The sequence below is a fragment of the Nannospalax galili genome, unplaced genomic scaffold (genome assembly GCF_000622305.1).
Source record: "Nannospalax galili isolate Female #2095 unplaced genomic scaffold, S.galili_v1.0 scaffold418, whole genome shotgun sequence".
NCBI lineage: Eukaryota > Metazoa > Chordata > Mammalia > Rodentia > Spalacidae > Nannospalax > Nannospalax galili.
The window spans coordinates 2,144,078-2,167,685 of NW_008342003.1; the positions used below are offsets into that span (position 1 = coordinate 2,144,078).

Below are 23,608 nucleotides of genomic sequence, written 5' to 3' on the forward strand. Positions count from 1 at the left end.
TCTTCCTACTTTTATTAAAAATAAACAAGAAGCCGGGCGTGGTAGCACCCACCTTTAATCCCAGCACTAGGGAGGCAGAGCCAGGCAGATTTCTGAGTTGAGTCCAGCCTGGTCTACACAGCAAGTTCCAGCCCAGCTGGGAACACACTTGAAAAGAAACAGCAAAAAAAAAAAAAAAAAACCAAACAAACAAACAAAAAACCAAAAACAAAAAAAACTATGAAAATAGATTTTAAAAAAAAGCACAAATTTTACCTGGAAATATCTTGTCACTTGGGGTACATTTGAGTCTTTTGAAACTTTATACCAACCCACTGCATATAACACAGGCCTTATTCTGTGTGTTCTTTATAGATGTTACTCAGCCAGAGTCTATGCACATGGAAGCTTCAAAGAGGTCATATATAAGCTCACTGCAGTTCCTATCACATGCACCATTTGGTAGAAGAAAGAGGAGAGTGTTTATATGAGGATAAATGTCAGAATGCTGTAAGGATCCATTAGTTGCAATGTTGGGAATATTTTGAGCTCACTGATATAAGAATACACAGAGTACAGAATGTCACTTTTGCTGGAAATCACATTCTACTGATCACAACATAGATAAATATCCAGTTAGAACTAGAGCAATGAAGAACACTTCACAGTTATTTAAAATTTACACAGAAACGCTAGATCAGCTGCCAAAGTTTCAGAGCCACACACTCCGAGCATTCTGTTAAATTTCAGTTACTCTGCTCTGCAGTGCCTGTTTTCTCTGCTGTGCTAAAGTGGTTGAGATTCACAGAGGCTAAATTTATACATATTAAAGCTATAGTGAACTTTTAACATTGAAGTGTAGACTCTTTCTGGATTTCAAAAGGAAGTCTAAAAGAGAATCGAGAACCCGCAAAGGGAAGAAAAGGAAATGTATTAGGTCCCTAAATCCAGGTTTTACCTCACTAGTGTTTTTGGATTGAGATTGCAACAACGCTCTGACTGGTGTCACCAACAATGTTCATTAAACAAGGAAGGTTTTCTGTGATAAGTACAAATAATCCTTCTTCCTTGGTTATAAATGGGCTTAGTATCCACTTTATAGGTGGTTGGGAGACTTTCCTTATGCAACATTAGTCAAAAAAAAGGATCTTGTCTCTCATGGTCTTGTGTTCTTTCTTAGCAACTTCTGGTAGAGTAGGCTGAGGTGGCAGCACAAATAAAAAGGCAAGTGTAGCTAAGGAACCCCAATATCTCGATCTGGGAGCTGCTTTGCCCACCAGTGCCAAGTACTGAGGGATCCTGGCACCTTAGTGTTACAGGGAAAATATGGCCCCCTTTCAGAATTATTTGTCTCATTCATAAAAGAATTTAAGAATAGACTCAAATGTAAGTTTTTGGACAGTTTTATTAACCTTTAAATATTTTAGGAATCAGAGCAGAAGCATCAAATACTTTTAGCATTTCAAGCCTTTTGCACTGAGTAGGCTGCCAAGAGGTTTAAGGATATTTTTGGATTTTAGCCAAGAAAGAAACTGGATACTTTTCACTGGAATCTTTTTATCCTAAACACCTACCCAAAATTTACCTCCTGTTCTTATCATGTCCTCCTCCCATTGAAGAGGTTACCCTAATTGTCAATAGGGAATTGGGGCACTGAAATTTCTAACTGTGTCCATACCAAATGGTGGTGTCAGGTGTGGCAATTTGGGTACCCTTTCAGTAGTCTATATGAAGAATCAAAAGGTGTGTAACTGTTAGCTGATGGGCAGAAGGGAAGTCCTTGATATTGGCCTGAGGGTATACATGAGGGAGAAGTAAAGGTAATAATTGTTAGCATTACAAGTTCTAGGCAGGAAACAAAGAGACACCAGAACAGGAAGTATTTTTAAATGCCCAAATCAAAGTTCATGAGAATCTCTTGATGAGTGCTTCCAAGAGCATCCATCTATTGGGCTCTTCCTCATTCTTGTTTTGGCATTCAAGGACGGACTCAATATTGATGAACTCAGATTATATTATATATTATAATAAGATTAATTTTGTACACACACACACACATACACGTACACAGACCTTTATGGGTATATATCATCTTCAAGCCTCTTCTATCACATGTTAAGAAAACTACTCAATCTTTCATATGTTGCATAAACTTTCTTACTTTCTTTTCTACTTTGGAAACATTTAACCATCTTAATCTTGATACAAAAATCCTTCTTTCAAAAATGTTTCCATTTGGGGGCTGGAAAGACAGCTCAGCAGTTAAAAGCACTGGCTGCTCTTGCAGAGGACTTGGTTTCAATTCCTAGCACGCACATGGTGCCTAACACCATCTGTAAATCCAGTTCCAAGGGATCTGATGCCCTCTTCTGACCTCTGTGGGTATTTGCATGACAGGGGTGCACTTACATACATGCAGGCAATACATTCATACACATACAATAAGATAAAATAAAAAAATTCCATTTCCATATCCTTTTAACATCTTCTTTTTCTGGTTTTCTTTCTTAATATTGTGATACACAATAATATCAGCAAATAAATTTAACATTTGATGTGAGAATTTTCTTCCTGGGGAAACTGAACAATGCTTACCTTCTTACTAAGTTTCTAGTATCATACTGATAATTGATTACACTAATGTTCACCATAGAAACCAATGAGTTTATCAAGCTTATTTACAAGCATGGCTGAAGGGTTACTGACTGATCAGAGAGTAGTTTCAGTGGAAAGTTTCCAACCAGCATGGATGAAGACCTCCCCACAGTTTCATTCTTCAGCCCAAATATTTCATAGTTCCCCAAGACCAGGAGGCTACTTTCAATAAGGGCAGAACTGCATACAACTGGCTAGCAGGAGTGGCTATATATTCAGGTAAGAGTCCAAAGACTCTGCTTATCCCTCCTTTTAGGAAGGTATTTCCATACTCAGCATGCTCAGTTGTGATGATATTCTGAATATAGGCACAGCTAAATTCATGAACTCAAAAAAAATCACAGTTACTTTTACTGTTCAACATCATCTTATTAAAAATCACTGAGTCCAAATTGAATAGGTTAGAGTTTAATAACTTAATATTACCTATGTGCACACTGGGACTTTGTAGGTTCCCAGGTAAACATTGTAGAAAACATAAAACAGTCAAAACTCATTTTGTTTTATATATTACAGTCAGTAGTCTACCAAAACTGTGTTTTAGTTTTTTTTTTAATTTTATTATTTTTATGTTTATGCATGTATTGCCTGCATGTAGGTAAGTGCACCTATGTCGTGCAATGCCGGTAGAGGACAGAAGAGGCTGTTGGATCCCCTGGAACTGGAGTTACAGACAGTTGTTAGCTGCCACATGGATGCTGGGATTCAAATCCAGGTCTTCTACAAGAACAACCAGTGTTCTTAACCGCTGAGACATCTCTCCAGCCCCATGTGCTTCAGTATTTTAGAGTGTAAGTAGCAGATAGAGAGAAACAGCAGGTATTTAAAAACATTATCAAATGGATGTTTACAACATTCACCAGAAATCAACTAAGGAAACCCTATTAAAACTTTGATGGTTGGGTTAAAGGCAGAGGTTTATTTTTTATTTGCTTTGGTTTTGATTTTGGTTTTACAGAGAAGATCCTCTTTATCCTCTTCATGGACTATAAACAGTCCTTTATTTCTTATTTTGTTCTATACTGTTGATTCATTCATTTAGTAGTTAAATAAATCTTTATACTCTCTGTACATTTGCATTAGTTTGTATTAGTTACTTTCCTCATTGCTGTGACAAAGTAGAGATTCCCATTATCTGCTTTTTACTATGCATACCTTTATATGAAGAGACAAATAATAAGCTTTGTTGGAATTAGTTTATTCCTTAGCTAGTCTCAATGACATAATGCCTTTACTTTGTGGCTATTCTGTTATCATTTTTTTCCTGTCACAGTGTCAGGGGACCAGCCAAGCTTGGGGAAGGGCTTTGGGGGACCATTTTAGATAAGCATGCTGGAGTTGGTTGTGGGAAGGTCAATCCCATTTCCAGTGCCGGCTACCCAGGTAACTCAAGCTGCACATGACCATTTACCAACAAATACACAAAATGTATTTGTTTCTCTGTAAAACTGAAACCAGTGGTTTCCACTGGACAGAAGAGTTGTTGTTGAATCTCGTGACTATTGACTGGACTAAACACATTCATCCTTATAAACTTAGTACATTGGTCCAGGTGAGTCTTCTCATTTGATGGGTCTTGTATTGGGAATGGGTATTGACAAGAGACAGAACACTTTAAGAGGCTTCCTTTTGATATTTCTAAACTTTTAAGGCCATGAGTACATGGAAGTGAGCATCCATGATCAAGCAGAATGAAGCAGAGTATTTGTCTTTATGAGGGACAAATCTGAGATCCTCCCTGGGTATACAAGTCAGTTACCCTCTCCCTATCGTCACTGACATGGGCGTAGACACCTGTACCCTCTTCTTCTTTATTAGTTACCCTAAGAAAGGGGATGTCTGCTTGGAATTTTCACTTTTACCAATGTGATCTTTAATAGCCTGTGATCTTAATGAATTTTTTCCTGCATTTTGTATAGTTAATCCTATGCTGTCTGTGCAGGACCCAACATTTGTAAATCCTATGGAGTAATATTAGCCTTTATGTATCAGGGAAGTAAGCTAACTTATTATGATTACATAAGAGAGTATTTCCAAAATTCGGCTCCCTTGTGGGCTGAATCTTTAATTTAATTTCCTTAAATGTTCTTTTTGTCCCTTTCTCAAGGAATTTGTAATTTGTTGGTCTACATTACACTCCTCATCTAGACAAGAGGCAACCCTGAAAGCTCTAAGGGTAAATTTGCCTTTTACAGAGGGCTTCCAATTTGAATGGATTAGAGAATGCACATTTTAAATTATCACACATAATTTTGGATTAAGTACCTATAGTCCCCAGAATAAGGAACTAGAAAACAATAGCACCTAAAAGAACTTGGAAGAATACTATATCAGAATACTCATTTACTATAGTCTGACCACGAGAGACTATCACAGAAAATGAAAAACAGAGGAGCCTATGGCATGTTGGGCAGGAACAAAAGCAAACATTTAGCTATAGAGAAGGGGAAATCCTGTATTTCAGTGAAAAACAGGCATGCAGTTGTGTTGTATAAAAGGTGGGCACTGATGCCCGTTGGACTTTCAGTCCCCCATCACGAAGGCCGTCTCCTTCTGCCCCAGCTGTTGTATCTACATTTTAAGTGAACTCACCTTCCTATGGGCAGGGTGGTCCTGTAACCAGGTGATTTACCTGGAAAAACAGGAAAGTTAAGGTTCTACCCAGGCCAGAGATTCTTCTTCTCTTTACCAGTTTTTTTCTATGAGGCTTTTTTTTGTTTGTTTTTTGTTTTTGCTACTGTCACACTAGACCTGCAGGGGCAGGGCAGCTGTGTTGGTAAAATTTCCTCAGGGTCTGGAGTGTACTTTCAGAAGTGCGGGTGCCAGCCCCCCCCAAAGCCACAACAGAAAATCTTCACCCAAACATGAAGGGTGGCTTGGCTTCCACAAAGCCCCATAAAATGGCTAGAGCCCCTCCCTTAATCTTCCCTAGTCTGCTCTCTAACCCTTCCAAGTCATGCATAATTAGGGCCAAAGTGCTCACTACTCATTGGGAGGTATGACTGGATACTAAGATGAGTGTCCCTTAACTGTCTCTGATCCTCCTTTGAGGACTTCAGAAGTCCACACACCAGGCTTCAAAGATCTTAGGTAAGTGGGGGAAGTTGAGTTTAGGAAAACGATGTCTGTCAGAAGATGGTCTTAAACAACAAATTGTGACAAATGTAGGATGGAGGGCCCCAGCACCCTAGGCCGCAGCGGACCACAGCTCTAGACGAGTGTCACCTGCCATTGCATTCATCTTTTGTCACTGCTCTCTGTGGAGTATGCCTGCGATACATATGCCTCTGCTGTGGAGGAAGATGACAGTGTGCTCAAGTGAAATTCGATGACCCTGATCCTCCAAACATTTATTAGAGGATCTCTAGGGTCTAGAAGTAGTCCACCCAAATCTCTGTACGTAGCTACTCAACTTCCTACAAATTAATAGGAAAAAGAAGAGCTCAAAATTATACCACTTTCTTTGGAAAAAAAAGATTCTGAATGCAGGGGACATGAATATAAGCACACATAGTCAAAGGTAGTGACGTGGAAGAAGAGGGTCTTTCTGGTATTAGTTCTAACGGAACTCTTATTGTCATAACTGCATAGATTTCTAAATTCTTAATAGAAAATCATGTTCTTCAGACAGAAGAATGGGAACATCCAGGTTCCCTAGAAAATGAGGATTCCTCCTGGGTGATAAGACCTAAGGTTTCAACACATTTCACATACACTTCAGACCTGTCACAATTACATACACATATAGCATAACGAAATCAGACAACTGAAAATAAAATAAATGAAGTGGGACTTGAGAAAAAGTCAAAATGAGAGTTTTCATTCATATTTAAGCTATTTACTTGTCTTGCAAAATAAAAAAGTACAATAAGGGGATCAATATCCCTGCTACATAACAATTACAATGTACAGGAGGAGTAAAAATAATGATCACATGAAGAATATGCTTCTGTGAAGTGACCCAAGAGCAAAATGAAGTTCTACAACAGATAATGGAATCACGACATTTTCAAGAAAAATTGATGGAGCTTGAGATCACGGTAAACCAAACAATTCACTCAGAAAGTCATGCTGAATGTTTTCTCTCATATATAAAATCAAGAAAGTAGAAAAGGGGACCATGAGAGAGGAAGAAAAGGCCTGGGCAGGTAGAGAACTAGAGAGGGTGCTGAAAACAATCTGAGATACATCGTTGCCGTGTATATAGTTCTTTGTAAATGTTTATGAATTTTTTTTTGAGGAGTATCAATTACAGCGGCTGTGGCTCACACTTTCTAGTCCAGCCCTGGGAGGCTGAGGCAGGAAGATTACTACCACAAGTTCAACACCAGTCAGCACTATACTGAGAGACCCATCTCAATAAACAAAATAAAATAAATAAAAAGGGAATCAATTTGGATACATTTTCTGTATTCTTTTTCTATAATTGTCTGGAAAAAATAGATGATAAATAAGTGGAAAGTACTATATCTTCTTATTGAATACCGTTCCTTTGAATAAACTAGAGAATGTTCATGATGTGAAATCCAAATAAAAGCCACATCATTTTAAGGGTTTGAATTCCTGTCACCATGGTCCCATCTGAGGTAATTTCCTCTGCTCCCTCTCCCAGGCCTCATCATGAGTCACAGTTGTTTCTATTGTATTTCTCAATCACACCTTTGACAGTGTAATTTTTCCCTGGATAAGTTATAAAGTTCTGCATTGCCTATGGAAGAAAACTCATAAGACAAATCATTCCTTTCTTCTATCAACTGATGTGACTATGTCTCAGCTTTCATACCAAATGTTATTATTGTTACTATTATTACTGCCTTTAACTCACAGTGCTGGTTTAAATGATAGCTACTTCTTTTGTTGAATTTTTTCCTCTCACAATAGTCAGAGATGATTTTTAAATTTTCAGTAACCTCAAAGCATTCATTTTTGGAGCAATACAATATTTACAGGAAATGGCTTACACAACATATACGACTGTCCTTGTATTCACTGACGATAACCCCACAGTGCTGTCAGCTTTCAATAGTAGTGCAGCAATCAATAGCTATGGAAAAGCAGGACTGAGTCAGAATGCAAGAAAAACTGAATACAGGCCCATTTTGAATTATTTTTGTCACAAGTCTTAAAGCCTATTTAAGAAAAGAATGCTGTAAATATAAAAATAATTGAAAATTGCATGTTCATAATTATTTAATGTAAATATTTCCCTGTAATGTGAATAATCAATTTAAGAGCTCTCTTCTTTTCAATTTTATCCTCTCCTCTATGGATATTCTTGGAGATTTCAAGCTACTGAGAGAAAAGAGGTTTTCATTTCCTATATCCAAGCTGTATAGTTGTTATTTAGTACAACCCTTGTTGTGGCAAATTAGTAAACAAGAAAGAAGTATTTTTAAAGGACAACGTTTTCATCACACTTATTCTACTGGGGTTCTGCATTCCCCAATCCGCAAATGCCTACTCTTCATGCCTATTCTTGCTGTGAAAAAGAAAAGAGGTGGGGTTGGAAAGATGCTCAGTGACCGAGAGTGCTGGATCTTCTAACAGAGGACCCAGAGTCAGTTCTCAGCATCCACATAGCAGCTCACAACCATAAGTAACTCAAGCTCCAGGAGGTCTGATGGCTTCTGGCCTCCGTGGGCCCTGCGTGTACTTGGTATACTTACATACATGCTGGAAAAAACATTCGTATGCATCATATGCATAAAATAAATAAATAAATAAAAGTTAAAAACAAATTGCTGCATGAAAATAAAAATAACAGAACGTGAGTAAAAAGCCTAGTCTTATCCATCAGGTCTCACAGCTGCAGAAGGCAACCCTGGTCCAGGAAAGTCACTGACAGAAGGGAGAAGCATTGCTACAGAAAACTGACCCTAAAGACAGGCTCGCTATATGAAGCATGGTGGATGCCTGCTTCATTCCCTACCCTCCGAAATGCCCAGTCCCTGCCTTCCAATTTTCCTACATTAGGACCATGTAGAACAGCACAGTATAAGCACATATTCCATCCGTCCTAGCCCTCCCCCATTCTCTCCCTCTGTCCCGATCTCTGTCTCCATCTCCTTCAGTTTCTTGTGCTCTTCTTTGTTGTTGTTCCATATACTTACATACAAACATGTGTACTGTACTGAGTTCTTTTAGTGGTGCTCATGGACCACTGTGTTTATGGCTACCCTGATTCTTCCTCCATCAGCAGGCACCGATTCCCTGCAGTCCTTCCTCTTGAGGTGAGACCTAGTGAAATTTTCTAAATCCACGAATCCAATGTTCATAACTTGGATGACTTCATTGCATTTACCTGTGTTGTTTTCTTTTTTCTCTTGAAATATGTTTGTGTATTCTTTGAGTTGTTTGGACATGATTATAGTCATTCTTTGGAGTTTTTGTCATGAAATTTTCCAGATCATTTTAATTAGGTGTGGTTATTATGGAATTATTAGTCTTGGGAGGAGACATGTCTTGGATTTTCATGTTGTTTTTGTTTCTGCACTGGAACTTATACATCTGTAATAGTTTGTTGGTAGACTTCTTTCTTTTATTTTATTTTTTTTAGTTTTTGTTCAAGTCATATCCCTCTTTCAGTGGAGGCATTTACAATGTTCAGGAGAGGGCTAAGTCTTAGTATGATTGAAATATGCATTTTCCTCTCTGGGGCTGATGTAGACAGCTTTAGGGGGATTTGGTGGACACAAGAAAGAGAATCCAGGCTTTGGTGCTTACTGCAGGAGGCAGTGTATGGATGGCTTCTACAGAAAAATTACTGGGAGTTGTAATAGTCCCTGGTTCAGCGAGCTGGCAGTCAGCAGGTGCCTGGAGCATGTTTTCTGGATGATGTAGGATGCCTAAGCATGAAAAACCTGGTCCCCTGCTTCCTGCAGTAGGCCTTGACTTTTATGATATCGTATGAAGGTCATTCATCTCCTTATGGTAATGAGGTCTGAACACACAACAAAATGATGACAACTATACGTCAGTAGACATTAGTTACTACTTTTAACTTATTATTCAGTAATTTCATGCATGAATAAAATGTACTTAGATAATGTCCACTATCATTCCTCCCTTCAAACTCCTGGGCTGACCCAATATCCACCCCCCAACTTCATGTCCTTTTAAAAATCTCACTGAATCTAATTAATATTCCCCTTATATGCAAGGGTGTTGGGACCACACCCCTGAAGAAAACTGACATTCCCTACCGCAGAAACCATTAACTGTCAATAGCTCCTCTTCTGTGGTTGTAGCTTCATTGCCCCCTTCTCTCTGTGCTTGATGTTGATTGGCTAAATCTTGTTCTGGTTTTGTGCAATCACAGCTTCTACAAACTTAGCTTCAAAATTCTACCTTTAGTTCTATGAAAATGTGGTTTGAATGACTTGAAAATGGATAATTCTTCATTTTAATATACTTTTCATGGGTAACTCCTTCTGAGGTAATACCTTGACCTTTTTATTATAGTAGTAACACTATAGAGTTGTCAGTTCCTCTGCACTCTCTTGAATTGTTGACATGAGCCAGCGAGAGAGGGGACAGGAAATATACTAAGGTCATTGAACAATAAACTGTGAGGCATGGTTTGGATTTGGTACCTTTAAACCAGGGCTCATATCTGACTATTGCAAAGAGGTTTTATAGATTCAGACAATGCATGACGCAGAGTGTAGATCACAAACACACTTCCTGTGCAGAATTTACAGAAGCATGTAAGTTTTGAAGACTCAAGAACAGAGATTTCACCAATACCAGATTCCAGTAGATTTACCTCAAAAAAGAAAACAAATAACACATATGCATATAGTCAGTACCTAATTAACCAAAGCCATACTACTTAGGATATGATAAAATTTTCTGACAAATGTTAGTGTTTACATTCTGACCATGCATGATGTCTTGGCTCTGCAATGTGATGGATTCACATGATGGCAAACTATGCCAGGAGTTGCTAGAGAATTGTCATTGAGTTCCTCATTGAATCACTTCTTTAGGGTTAACTGTTTAAGACAAAACTCATTGTTAAAGGTTCTAAGACATATCACAGAGCCCTGCTCTTACCCTCCGCCCTGTCTTCTGGGAGTCTCTGTGGTTTACCGACGACTTTGTACATGTGCTCACCATATCCTTTGCCTTTCTTTCCAATGATTCTTAAGTTCCATTAGTAAAATAAAGAAAAAAAATAAAACCCTGGTGCTCAGGTTTGAAAACCTTCATCAAAGTCAGTCAAGCTGCACCTATTTGTAGCAACAGGAGCAGAAAGTGAGGAAGGAGGTGACTTTGTTTAAATACGAACTTGATCTTTCACCCTTAACTAATGGCCTGACATTAGATAAACTTCCATTTTTCCATTTCATCTACTGTGACATGATGCAATAATCATGTCCATCAGGTAGAAAATTGAAGAAAACTGAAAAAATCAAAATATACATGTAAATGATTTTACTAGATCAGTTTGTATGACATAAGCATGTAATTTTAATATTTGGTTCCTCTAATTACAATGCAGTGTGCATTGTTCCTGTATTTTGATTGCATTCAAGCTTCACTTAATCAGAATGTACATCTGCTTGAGGGTCATTCTGTGTCTCTGAGCCTAATTTTCTCATCCTTGAAATGGTTGAATGGATTCTATTCCAGAGGGTTAATATAAACATATTTTAAAATATTTTAATTACTATTTTTAAAAATATTTGTTGAGTTTCTGTGCATTTCATAGAGATTTTAATCAAATATAGATCCCCCTCCCCATCTCCATCCTCCCATAGCTCCCCAACTAGATTTCATGCATTCTATCACATATGATAAGCCCTATCTGGTCAGGCATTTACACTCAGATGTCCGTTGGTGCAGGTTCATCCACTGGAGTCTAGTCAGCCTATCTAGGGTCATTCCCTTAAGGATCTATTCTTCCTCACCCAGCAGTCATCAGTTGCCAGTAGTTCTTCAGCTAGGGTTGGGGCCTGCTGCCCTTTTTTCTGCTTCTATGCTGGCTTTTTGTCTGATTGAGTCAGCATGAGTTTTGTACATGCTGTCACCATTACTGCAAGTTCATATGAGCAAGTTCCCAGTGGCCTGAGAAATCTCTGCTTCTTTATGTTTGTGCACCAACCCTGACTCTCACAATCCCCCCCACCCAATGGTATCTCAGTTGTTGGTGAGGTTTAATACAGGTGTTCTATCCAGGGACACACACTCTGTAGTTTCTTATTCTCTTAAACTTAGTCAGTTGTGGCCTTCTGTGTGCATCACACTTTGTTGTACAAGGAAGCTTTGCTGGTGAGAGTTGAGGAATGGATTAGTATTCTCTCTAACCCCCTGTTCCATTATGTTCCATGAGCCTTGGGTTTTTTATTTTGCTTTGTTTTGTGTTGTTTTTTTTGTATGAGTATATTGCCTGCATGTGTGTAAGTGCACACATGTTGTGCAATGCCCAGGGAGGTCAGAGGAATGCTTCGATTTCCCTGGAACTGGAGTTATAGGTGGTTGTTAGCCACCATGTGGGTGCTGGAAATCAAACCTGGGTTTTCTGCAAGAGCAACTAACTGGTGCTATTAAATGTTAAACCATCTCTCCAGGCTCAAGATAATTTTTTAGAAGAAAAATTTCCATCCATTGGTTATTATGTTCTCAGGATTTATTATATTGTCTTTTTAATCTTTTCAACTCTCCCATGTACACACATTGTATAGAAAGCGCATTATTTTAATATCCAGTTGCGAATATCTAGTTATGAAAGGGGTTCTTTGGAGTTCTTCACCTCCAAATGCATCAATGTATTCACAAAATATGAAACCAGGGAGGGAAGAATGCAGAAATTACACAACCCTATAATACACAGGCCATTGTGGAAGAGAGGGCAAAAAGATTCAAAGAACCTGGGGTGGTACATGAACATAAGGAAACAGAGACTCACAGATCACTGTGACTTGTTCATATGAACTTGTGGCAATGTTGACGGCATGCACAAGACCCATGCGACTCAATTAAACAAAACCCCAGCATGGAATGGGGGAAATGGGCAGCAGGACACGATTCTAACCAAGAAACAGTTAGCAAATTATTACTGTGGGGTGAGGGAGAGTATATCTTCTTTAAGGAAGCGACTCTAGATAGGCTGACTAGATACCAGTGAATGAACTTGTACCGAGGGACACCTGGATAGAAATGCTTAACCAGATAGGGCTTAACATATATGACAGAATACCTGGAATCTGAAATTTGATTAAGCTGTATTACATGAAAACTCAATAAAAAATTAAAGAATAAAATAAGAACATTAGAAACTAAATTCTTAACAGACTTACCTTGCTATTACAAACAAAAGGAATGTGCACAATTTATAGCATATATAACACTACTTCTGAAAGCAAATTAAGACTTTTTGATGAACATTAAAATGACAGGGGGAACTGGGGATTTTTCTACCTGATGGACATGATTATTGCATCATTTTACAGTAGATGGAATGGAAAAATGGAAGTTTATCTAATGTCAAGCCATTAGTTAAGGATGAAAGATCAAGTTCGTTTTTAAACAAAGTCACCTCCTTCCCCGCTTTCTGCTCCTGTTGCTACAAATAGGTGCAGTTTCACTGACTTTGATGAAGGTCTTCAAACCTGAGCACCAGGGGTTTATTTTTTTTTCTTTATTTTCCTAATGGAGATTCCAAAGATGATGCTGTATTTCTTGAAGCAAACTTTGAATTTTTCAGTTATACAGTGAATATATTTCAGTGTATCTTTTCAGGTTTCACTACAAAGACCTCCAGAAGTGTGAGCTTTATCAACTTTCCTATTGTTTTGTTTAAACAACCCATAGTATGTTGGTCAATGCATACAGAAGTGACTAGAATACAGGGTGGGTGTATTGTTGATCAAGCAGCAGGTATGTAGAATGGAGTTACACTGTACACGCTTTGTTCTTCTTATGGCTACAACAAAAGCCTATGCATCAGAAGACACTCACGTTTTCCCTGTGGTTCTACTAATTAAACTTCTATATCCGTGTCAATCCTTTAGTTTGTCAAACCTGCTCATTCTCACCACTTTCTCTGTGGAAATATTGGATGGATTATATTTTTGTTGTTGTTTAAAAATATAGCCATAAAGGAAAATACTACTTCTAATTCTGAAGACATGGCTCTGGATTAAGAGGGAAATATATTGACAAACACAAGTTCTACGAGTAATTTTTTTTCTCTCGTGGATGATGACAGCTTTTAGTAAACAATGTACATGTTTAAAGAAGGGATAATCTTTTCAAATGAATACCTACAAAATCGTCCTTCTATAGCCTGAATTAGGGGTTAGAGAGGTGTCTCAGTGGTTAAGAGTGCATCCTGGTCGTACAGAGGATCCTAGTTTGGTTCCCAGCATCCATATTTGGCAGCTCACAATTGCCTATAATTCTGGCTCCAGGAGGATTGTTTGCCTCTGGCCTTGACAGGTATCTGCACAAACACGCACATACTCACATACAGATGCACACATAATTAAAAAATCAAATATTTAACAGTAAATAAAATCTGAAATAACTATAGAAAGAAACTACCCTGTATTTTCTAGGTATAAAATTTTCCTTGATAAGTCTCTAAAGGTATAAAAATTCAATTGCACAGATAATAATAGATATTCAGTGGGCTGGAGAGATGACTCAGAGGTTAAGAGCACTGAGTGCTCTTGCAGAGGCCCCGGGTTCGATTCCCAGCACCCACATGGTGGTTAACAACCATCTGTAGCTCCAGTTCCAGGGGATCAGACATTTTCTTCTGACCTCCATGGGCATTGTGCAACATGGGTGCATTTATACACATGCAGGCAATATACTCATACACATAAAAAATAATAACAAAATAATAGATATTCATTAAAGATATAATTTCTCACCGGGCCTGGTGGCTCAGGCCTGTATTCTTAGCCTTTCCAGAGACTGAGATTAGACCGAAGGCCATGAGTTAAGGCCTTCCAGTGAGTGGTACAGAGTGAGTTTAACACCAGCATGAGTAACTTAGCAAGACTGTCTGAAAATAAAACGTCCACCTTTCTAGATGACATGACACAGCTGATAAAGTATTTGCCCCAAACAGGTCAACCTGATTCAATCCCCAGAATCCACATGGAGGAAGGGGAGAACAGACTCCCACAAAGGAGTTAAATGCATGTGTACATACATATACACATACAAAATAATAACAGAAAAGCACAGGGATGAAAAGATAAATGTAAAACATAAATAGATGGTGGAAAAGGAGCGGCATCAATAGTGTAAGAGCATCTGCCTAGCACACATAAGGGTTCAGTCCCCAGAAATGAAAATAACGAATGTTTTTGTATAAACATTTCTTCTTGAATTAAAAATGCTTAGCCATGGGAGTGAATAAACATGCAAGCAATATCTCAGGTCAAATTCAGCTTGACATGCTGGTAAGGTACTTCCTGTTGGTACTGTAGATATGTCCATCACTTCCCTTTTGTTTAAGGAGTTGGTTTGCACCCGAAGCTCATCATCATCAAAATAATATCTACTTTAAAGTCATCGGCTCTATAGCATTGCATGTAAATTCTAGATAAGACTGGTATTTAAACTAAAATGACTTGATAACCATAAACATCATTTAAAGAGGGAACATTACAGAAAATAAACATTCATATCAAAAGGGGTAAGAAAGAAAACAGAGAATATATCAATGGTAACAACAACTTAAGTGTACTTCACAGAACTACTGCAAATACAACCAAGGAAATAAACAATGTACCATTTAAATACAGTATTTTAGCTATAAATGTTCCTGAAACTTGTAAAAGAATTATTAGTAAGAGTTGAGTCCTGAGTAGCAAGTTTATCCTAGCATTTTTACTAGTTAGAATTAAGGAACCTTTTTTGTATACTAAGATTGAATAAATGAGTAATATATTATGGGTAAAGGAGTCAGATCTCTGTCTCTTAAAAAAAAGTGACACTGTGTCACTGTTTTGTTTTTTATTTTTAGTATCAAACATCCCTCTGAATTCATATCATTCTGCTGTTAGATCAGTGCAGCTTTCAGACCTCATCAGAGAAACATCTTTAGTGGACAGTGGTTAACACAAATGGGAAATCTTTATCACACCTCCAGGTTCAAAGACCATTGCAGAAGATAAGGCAGAATTATTAGAACACCTCTGATCTGGGATGACAGGAGAAAAACAGAATCTTCTGAACATGACAGGACCACCACATCCATGAACTCACAGCAGCTGTGGTTGTCTAAGCCAGATCTGCAAAATATCAAGTTAATCAACATTCTAGCATTGGGTGGGAAGTGGTTCATGGGCTCCTACCCCTAACTCAGGAGTTACTGACTGTTGGTGGCTTCTTGAATAAAGAGAGTCAGTTTTTTTAAGGGTGTGGCTCCTGGTAAGTCAACGATTTTTCACTGGATGGCCCCACGCTCATGAGTTTATGGAGAGTACAAATTTGAGTTGATGGGTTATTGATGTTTGAAAAAGAGGATATGATGTTGGGAGTGTTGGGAGGTAGGAGTATAAAGAGTTAAGTGAAGATTTTGGGGCTGAATATGATCAAAATACATGGGATGAGAGTCTCAAAAACTAAAATTATTTTTAAAAAGAAACATATTATCCCTCTCCTATTAATCTATCATATTTTATAGTGTTAAAACTTCATGTAACATGAGGAAGAAGTGAAATACAGAGGAAAAACCTGTGGCCCTAAACTAAATTGAAGGATCCTTATGAATTCAAACTTTTTATATGAAGACTAATATTTAAAATATAAATATAATCTGGACACTATACAATTTTCATGTACAATAGATCCTTCACATACAACAAGCGCATGGGCCACACACATTAGGATGTCAAGCATTTACATTCTAATTTTAATTTCCACTTGCACTCCTCCTTACCTGAATCAAGTAGAGGTACAGCACATGAGGACATGTTGGTCCACTGTGAACCACACACATAGTGGTTGCCCTAGAGAAGTACATGGACAGTGTTGTATGCATGCCTGCAGTTCTGTGCTCTAGGAATGTTGGCATGAGGATGAGCTCAAAGGAAGCCTGAGCTATATACTGAAACCCTGAGGAACAAAAGAAATAAGTTAAATAAGAAAAATGCTTATCAGTCAGTGATAGTGTGCACAGAATAATGACCAGCATGAAGTGTGATGCACATACTCTTGGTAACACCAGTGAAAACAGCGCCTGTGCTGCCAGTCAGTTGAAGATGTACAAAGAAGTATGTAAAATGTATGATACTAATGCCAAGTCAGTATTTCCCTTTGTGTGGGAATAATATTTTTATGCTGCTGGTGTGGCATCACACTATATATCTCCACACTGCTGTGAATAAAATACTAAATAAATAAATGAAGATCAATAGCAAAGTGTCTCACAAGAGAACTTCAAATAATTCATGAGGTCATTCTGCCTTCAAGGAAGTTAGAAAGGTCACACTACACAGCAGAACAGGCCTGGGCACTCTGAATCTTTCCAGGGTATGATGTGGAAATTGCTTGTATGTGCATGTGTGTATAAGCATGAATGTGTGTACATCCATTTGTGTGTATGTGCATGAGCATGCATTTATGTACGTGTGTGTGCATGAGCGTGCATGTACGTGTGTGTGTATGTGCATATGTGTATATGTGTATTGTGTACATTTGTGTGTGTGCACAGGAAGGGCAACTTTGAGATTTTTCATAAAGAGACTTATCAAACATGAACTTCAAAATCAATACATGGAGGTAAAATAAAGTATAGTTTCCATGTAGCAAATTCTGTCTTCTAAATTGTATATAAACAAAACTCACACAGTACCATTGGCTTAATGAATGATTACGTCTCATTCAAACATTAAATGTTTTGCTTACTAGATGATGGTCAGTTTCTTTGTACAGGTCAGATTTAACATAGCAACACTTTAGTTTGTTTTCTGTGTGGTTTTGGTTTTATTTATTGTAATTGATGGAGATTTTCCCAAAATAAAAATTCATTTCTTACAAACTGACAAAAATTTGCTGAATCAAGGAAGGGAGATGAGCCTCCTACATCATACAGACCTCAGTCAGCACAACAAAGACTACTTGCAGCTGTGAACACTGATCAGAAATAGAACTATGATAGGAAGACAGATGGAAATGAAATAGTTTTCTTAGGCCTATGACACAGAACCATGATATGCAGACACCCAGCAGGAGGAAAAGATAGAGGCACAAACCACTTACACATTGGTTAGCTTAGAAGAACAGGGAGTTCTCTAAAGATGAAACAAATAACTGGGAAAGACTTTTAAAAATGTTAAGGATCTTTATTTATCAGGTAAATGCAAATTAAAACCCCTTTGAGGTTTCATCTTACCTCACTCAGAATGGCTAAGATCCAAAACCAACCAAACAAACAACACAAGTGCTGGCAAGGATGTGGCAAACGTGGAGCTCTTTCACTGTTGGTGAGAGCGCACACTGCTGCAGCATCTATGGAAATCAGTGTGGAGATTCCTCAAAATGTAGAAACTGATCGTCCATATGATTCAGTCATACCACACTTGGGCATATACACAAAAAACACTATATCCTACTACAGAAATACCTGTTCATCCATGTTCATTGCTGCCCTTTCCATAATTGCCAAGAATTAGAAACAACCTAGATGTCCATTAAATGATAAATGAAGGTATGGTGTATATACACAATGGAATATTATTCAGCTTTATAAAAAAACAAATTATGAAGTTAATAGATAAATAAATGGATGGAACTGGACACAATGTTCCTGAGTGATCCAGATAGACAAAGATAGAATGCTCTCTCACAGCTGGATGCTAACTTGATACAGTAGATGCACATGCTCCAATTTGAAAATCTAGAGATCAGAAAAAAGCAGTAATGGTGTGTGTGCATGTGTGTGCGTGCACGTGTATGCATGTGTGTGTGAGTGTGCATGCATGTGCGTGTGTGTATGCATGTGTGCGTGTGTGTGCGGGTGCGTGTGTGTGCGTGTGTGCGTGCGTGTGTGGTGTGTGTATGGGTGTGGTGTGGGTATGGTGTGCGTGTGTGCATGTGTGTAGTGTGTGTGCATATGCGTGTGTGCATGTGTGTATGCGTGTGTGCGTGTGTGCATGTGGTGGGAGTGCATGCACGTGCGTGGGTATGGTGTGCGTGTGTGCATGTGTGTGGTGTGTGTGCATATGCGTGTGTGCGTGTGTGTATGCGTGTGTGCGTGTGTGCATGTGGTGGGAGTGCATGCACGTGTTTGTGTGTGTGTGTGTACGCATGTGCATGAGCTTGAGTGTGTGCATGTGTGTGCGTGCATGCCTGCATGTGTGTGTGTGTGTGTGTGTGTGTGTGTGTGTAGGCTATATTGGATAGGTGGTAGAATGCAGTAATATGAAGGGAAAGGGGGATACTAGAGGAGGAAGGATTAAATGGGGTGGGTAGTGGGAGGGCAGGACATAAGGAAGGACTATGGGGGGAGATAATTAATACTAAAAACTTTAGAAAAAGCCATATGGAAACCCATACCATTAAAAAGGTTTTATACACACACACACACATATGTGTATATGTATATATGTGTGTGTTATCAAACTACATCCCCACTGTCAGGAATGGAGTCCCTCTCTTGAAGGTGTGGACCATAGACCCTCAAACAATAAGCCATTGCCCCTGTTCTTGGTTAGCCACTAGAATGCCATGTTAAGACCCCGTTCCCTACATACATGCTTTAGAACGCATAACAAGAAATCAAAATGGTGCATACTTCAAAGTATCATCTCTCTTGGCTAGTGCTGGAAGATACTGTACATGCTGCCTAAAGAGAAAATTAATCATAACTCTTACCCAGCTGTGAATCCGTACACTAACAGCACAAATATTATGTGTAACCACCATTTTCTAGTAGGATTTAAGGTCTTCCTCACAGAATGGAGACCATATATGACACTGATATCAGGCCTAGGAAAATGAGGCTAGGCAGATCACCAGGCATATGGTAGAGCCCAATACTAGCTTTCTACTGAATATATTAAACTGATTCCTAATGACTTATTGTTTTGCCCATACATTAATGCATCTCTCAACTCTCACCAGAGTGAGTTTCCTTATGCAGCAGACGGTGGTTAACACAGAAATCCACAACTAGCCAACATGCAGAGAACAAGAGACTCCAGAATGCTTAACCTTGAAAAGGATACGTATCTCAAACATCTTCCTCCCAGGGCTCAGGGATCATTAAGGAAGAGGGAGCAGAAAGATTGTAAGAGTCTGAGGTGGGAGATGACCAAAAGGAAGCAGAATTTTCCGGACAGTTGGTCAGGTGCTCATATTGACTCACAGAAATTGTGAGAGCATACACAAGTCCCCTGCAACTTCAAACCAGACAAAATACCAGCCTTGACCTCGGGAGGTAAGAAAGAAACCTCAACCCTATCTGAGGTTATGATTGGCAACTCGTGGCTGCTAGTGGATGATACAAATAAGATACAAATAAGACTGTATAGCCTCCCACTCTCTATGTGTGCATGTGCATTAGATAGGTAGATAGATGACAGATATAGATATTATATTACATTCAATTGGGTGGGTTTAGTAAGGGGACCTATGGATAGAGTAGAGGAGGGTGTCTAAATACAATCAAAATGCTTTGTATGAAAATCACAAAAAACGCAATAAAAAGTAGGCCAGCTTCACAATGTACAGCAGAAAAAAATCAGGTCACATTCGTGTGCTTTCAGTTAGATTCCTGCCTTACATTCATCCCCATTTACAAAAATTTTAGAATTAAATGGGGATCGATGCAGAGAACCTAAACTGTAAAGAATGTTTATTTATTAGTTTCTTGCATCATGGGTATTCACAATTGATTGAAATGTTGGTTAAATGAAAGGTCTTGTCTCAAAAATATGGAGAGAGACAGAAGAGGAAATCTGGAATTGATCTTTGGTCTCTACATATGCATACCATCACACCCAAATACACATATGTGGGCACATACATGTGAGCACACACATGTGCACAAATGCATTTACCTCCCCCGACACACAAACACACAAACACAGTTAACAAAGGACCAAGAGCAGATCGGGAGTTTTAAGGAGTTGATGATGACAGTCCTGAGCAGGAATCAGCTGGCAGTAGACAGCCTGCGTCCGACTTCCAGTTAATCAGAATGAGATAGAGAACTGAATTCAAAAAGTTCAAACTAATTATTTGTCAATATGTAAAGGAACTAGATCAGGAACTTGTTGGTGGCTGTATTTCTTTGTTCAGTGCCCCATATGCTCCCAACACACACCACACTTAACCGACTCAGGATGTAAGATGTGGTACGTCCGGAAACTGGTCTTAGTGTTCAGTTTTCCACTCCCTTTGGGAGGTCAAAAAATAAGCTGTTTCTCAGACCATTTTAGAGCTGTGATGCTGGATGTAAATCAAACCCACAGCTAAATGCACTTACCTGAAATTTGGAAAGCAGTTAGACGGCAAAAGTAAGTCTGCTGCCAACTCCACGTTGGAAAGAACCTCAGATGAGCTGAGCTTTCTCTCATCTGCCTAAATTTACCCGTCTTCAGTTTCAGATACTCATGATCTTTGACAGCAGTATTCTTTTGTCTGCTTTTCACTAGGGTAGCAGGGATTCCTCAGCAGATTGGTTTGTCTCACTCCTATACAAAATTGAATGAGGTGTCTTTTTCAATTCATGTCATGCAGGTCCCTCCCCCTCCACAATACAGTGTTCCAATATGTCTGGTTTGGATGGATTCTGAGATCATCCACTGTGCTGTTCTAGGAACAGCTGTGCTCTAGCTCCCTGACAGTTTCCTTAATTTTTCTGAGTGTCGCCATGTAGACCTTTGTACTGTCTAACACAAAATATGTGTGATGTGTGAGTGCTGATAACATGGGAACCCTCCTATCTGATAACCTATTGCCTTCCTACCTTGTTCCTTGTCTGCTAATTTTTTATAGCTCTCTAAATAGGTTTTCTCTGAGTTTGATTGCAATCTAGCAAGCCAATTTATAATATGGTATAATATCAACCAGTTTCTACATGCTAGAAAACCTTCCTGAACCTGTTATAACACTGACACTTAAAGCGGTCTCTAGAAATGATAAGGTTTTATCCCCTCAATAAGAAGAAATTTGTAAATTTGTATATTATATCAATGTAGCCTTAATTTATTGCTGTGAGAGTCTTAGATTGCCAAAGAAAACAAACCATTCTTTATAAGGCCATATCTTACCTTGTATAAAATTATAAAAAGCTGTCAGAATTTTGATTAATGCATTCATAACAGAGGGCATCAGTGACCACACCTGACTTCCTGTAATAAAATCAGCAGCAGATTGTCCTGAATCTGCAGCTGCTCAGCTTCTTGCTGGATTCCACCCAAGCACCATGCACTCTAACTCAGTGGCCCCTTTCCCAAGCAATTATATGAGCACTTTTCAGTCCTTCTTGGCAAATGTAATATTCTCCGGTCACAGCAGGCATGATTTTCCCCACGAGATGGAGCAAAATATGCTGTTTGTACTTAAGATACAAAGGTTTGTTTCATAACCAATTCATTATCTTGATCTACTTCCTCACAGTCCTGTTTTGAAAGACAAGACAAATGTTGTTAAGCACAGACAGGAGCGGCCACCTGTCCATATTGCAAAACTTAAGTCCACATACAGGAAAATAATCTCAGAAATAGCCAGCAGAGTAATACACACCAAAAATCACTTTTTTCTTGAGGAAATGTAATGAGATGATCTCTGTTTTGAAATGTATTAAAATTGACTCACCCAGGACAAAATTTCAAAATTAGTCTATGCATATTATAATTTCCCCTGTTACCAACATTTTATTTCATATGGAATATTCTGATGGTTTCTGCTTACTGTTCAAACAACCCATGTTCTGATGTGAATGGCACAACACTTCAGGAACACATATGCAATATTTACCCAGAAAGTCAATCTCTGCAGAAAGCAATGTAGTTGGTTTAAATGGCACTATGGACCCATTTTACAAATAAAGTCAGTGAAGCACTGCGCCCTGGCAAACCTAGCATCCTCTGCTCTATAATGGTTCAGACTCAGGCCACTGCCTCTTACTATTTTCTGCACTGGACAACAACTCTGTGCATTATGAAACCACATTATGTGAACCCTGTTAGTTCAGGAGACCACAGATTCTGACAACCACCTTCTTGTTAGTCATCAGTGCTGTACTTGTGGTAGAAATTACGCTTTGCTTTACTAAATGCCTAAGTGTATATGTAGTCTTAGGTTCTATTTAGATTCACTTATACATTTTTTACTAGCTTATCCAATAATTAATAAAGTTAAAAATAATAACAGGTTAATAGTACTTTTACCTCTAAAATTATCTTTACAATCCCTGTCAAAATTTACTGGTCTTCACCCAAGATTTATCTACATGACACACAGTAATTAAAAATACCAGACAGGTGGAACTAACTTTCTTGTGTGTTTAACAGACATACTTTGAGGGCTATAATAATTTGGTCAGAGGGACAAAAAGGATACTTTTTGGTCCTAGCCCTCCTAGGTCGACTAGTTCCAGGTGACTATGAGCATCTCTCAAAATGTCCTATAATGGTGGTGGGTCACCTGTCCTCTTGATCAAGGAGGCTGAGGAGACCCCACCAGACGGACTTAAACTAGTGTCCAGTCTATAAAGAGGAGGGTCAACACAGAGGCATCATTTCCTCCATGATCCCAAGCGAAGCCAACCATGGTTGAGCAGGACCTTTGACTTATCTTCATATAGGCCAAACTGGTAAAAGAAAAGAGCCAGGGACTCCTCCCAAGCTCATGTGACCCCTGAGGAACAGATCCTCAAACGACCTTAAGAGTAAAAATAAATTGGTTTATCTGGTCCAATTGTATGGCCTTAAACACCCAAAAGGAAAGTATAACCAAAGATTAAAGGGGCCAATATAATTTCATAAGAGCATACATATAT

The 23,608-nt window shown here is 38.6% G+C and overlaps 1 pseudogene; it reads right to left on the reverse strand.

Annotated features, from left to right (window-relative positions):
* LOC103737931 overlaps positions 1-23,608 on the reverse strand; it is a 100,038-nt pseudogene that overhangs the window by 51,640 nt on the left and 24,790 nt on the right.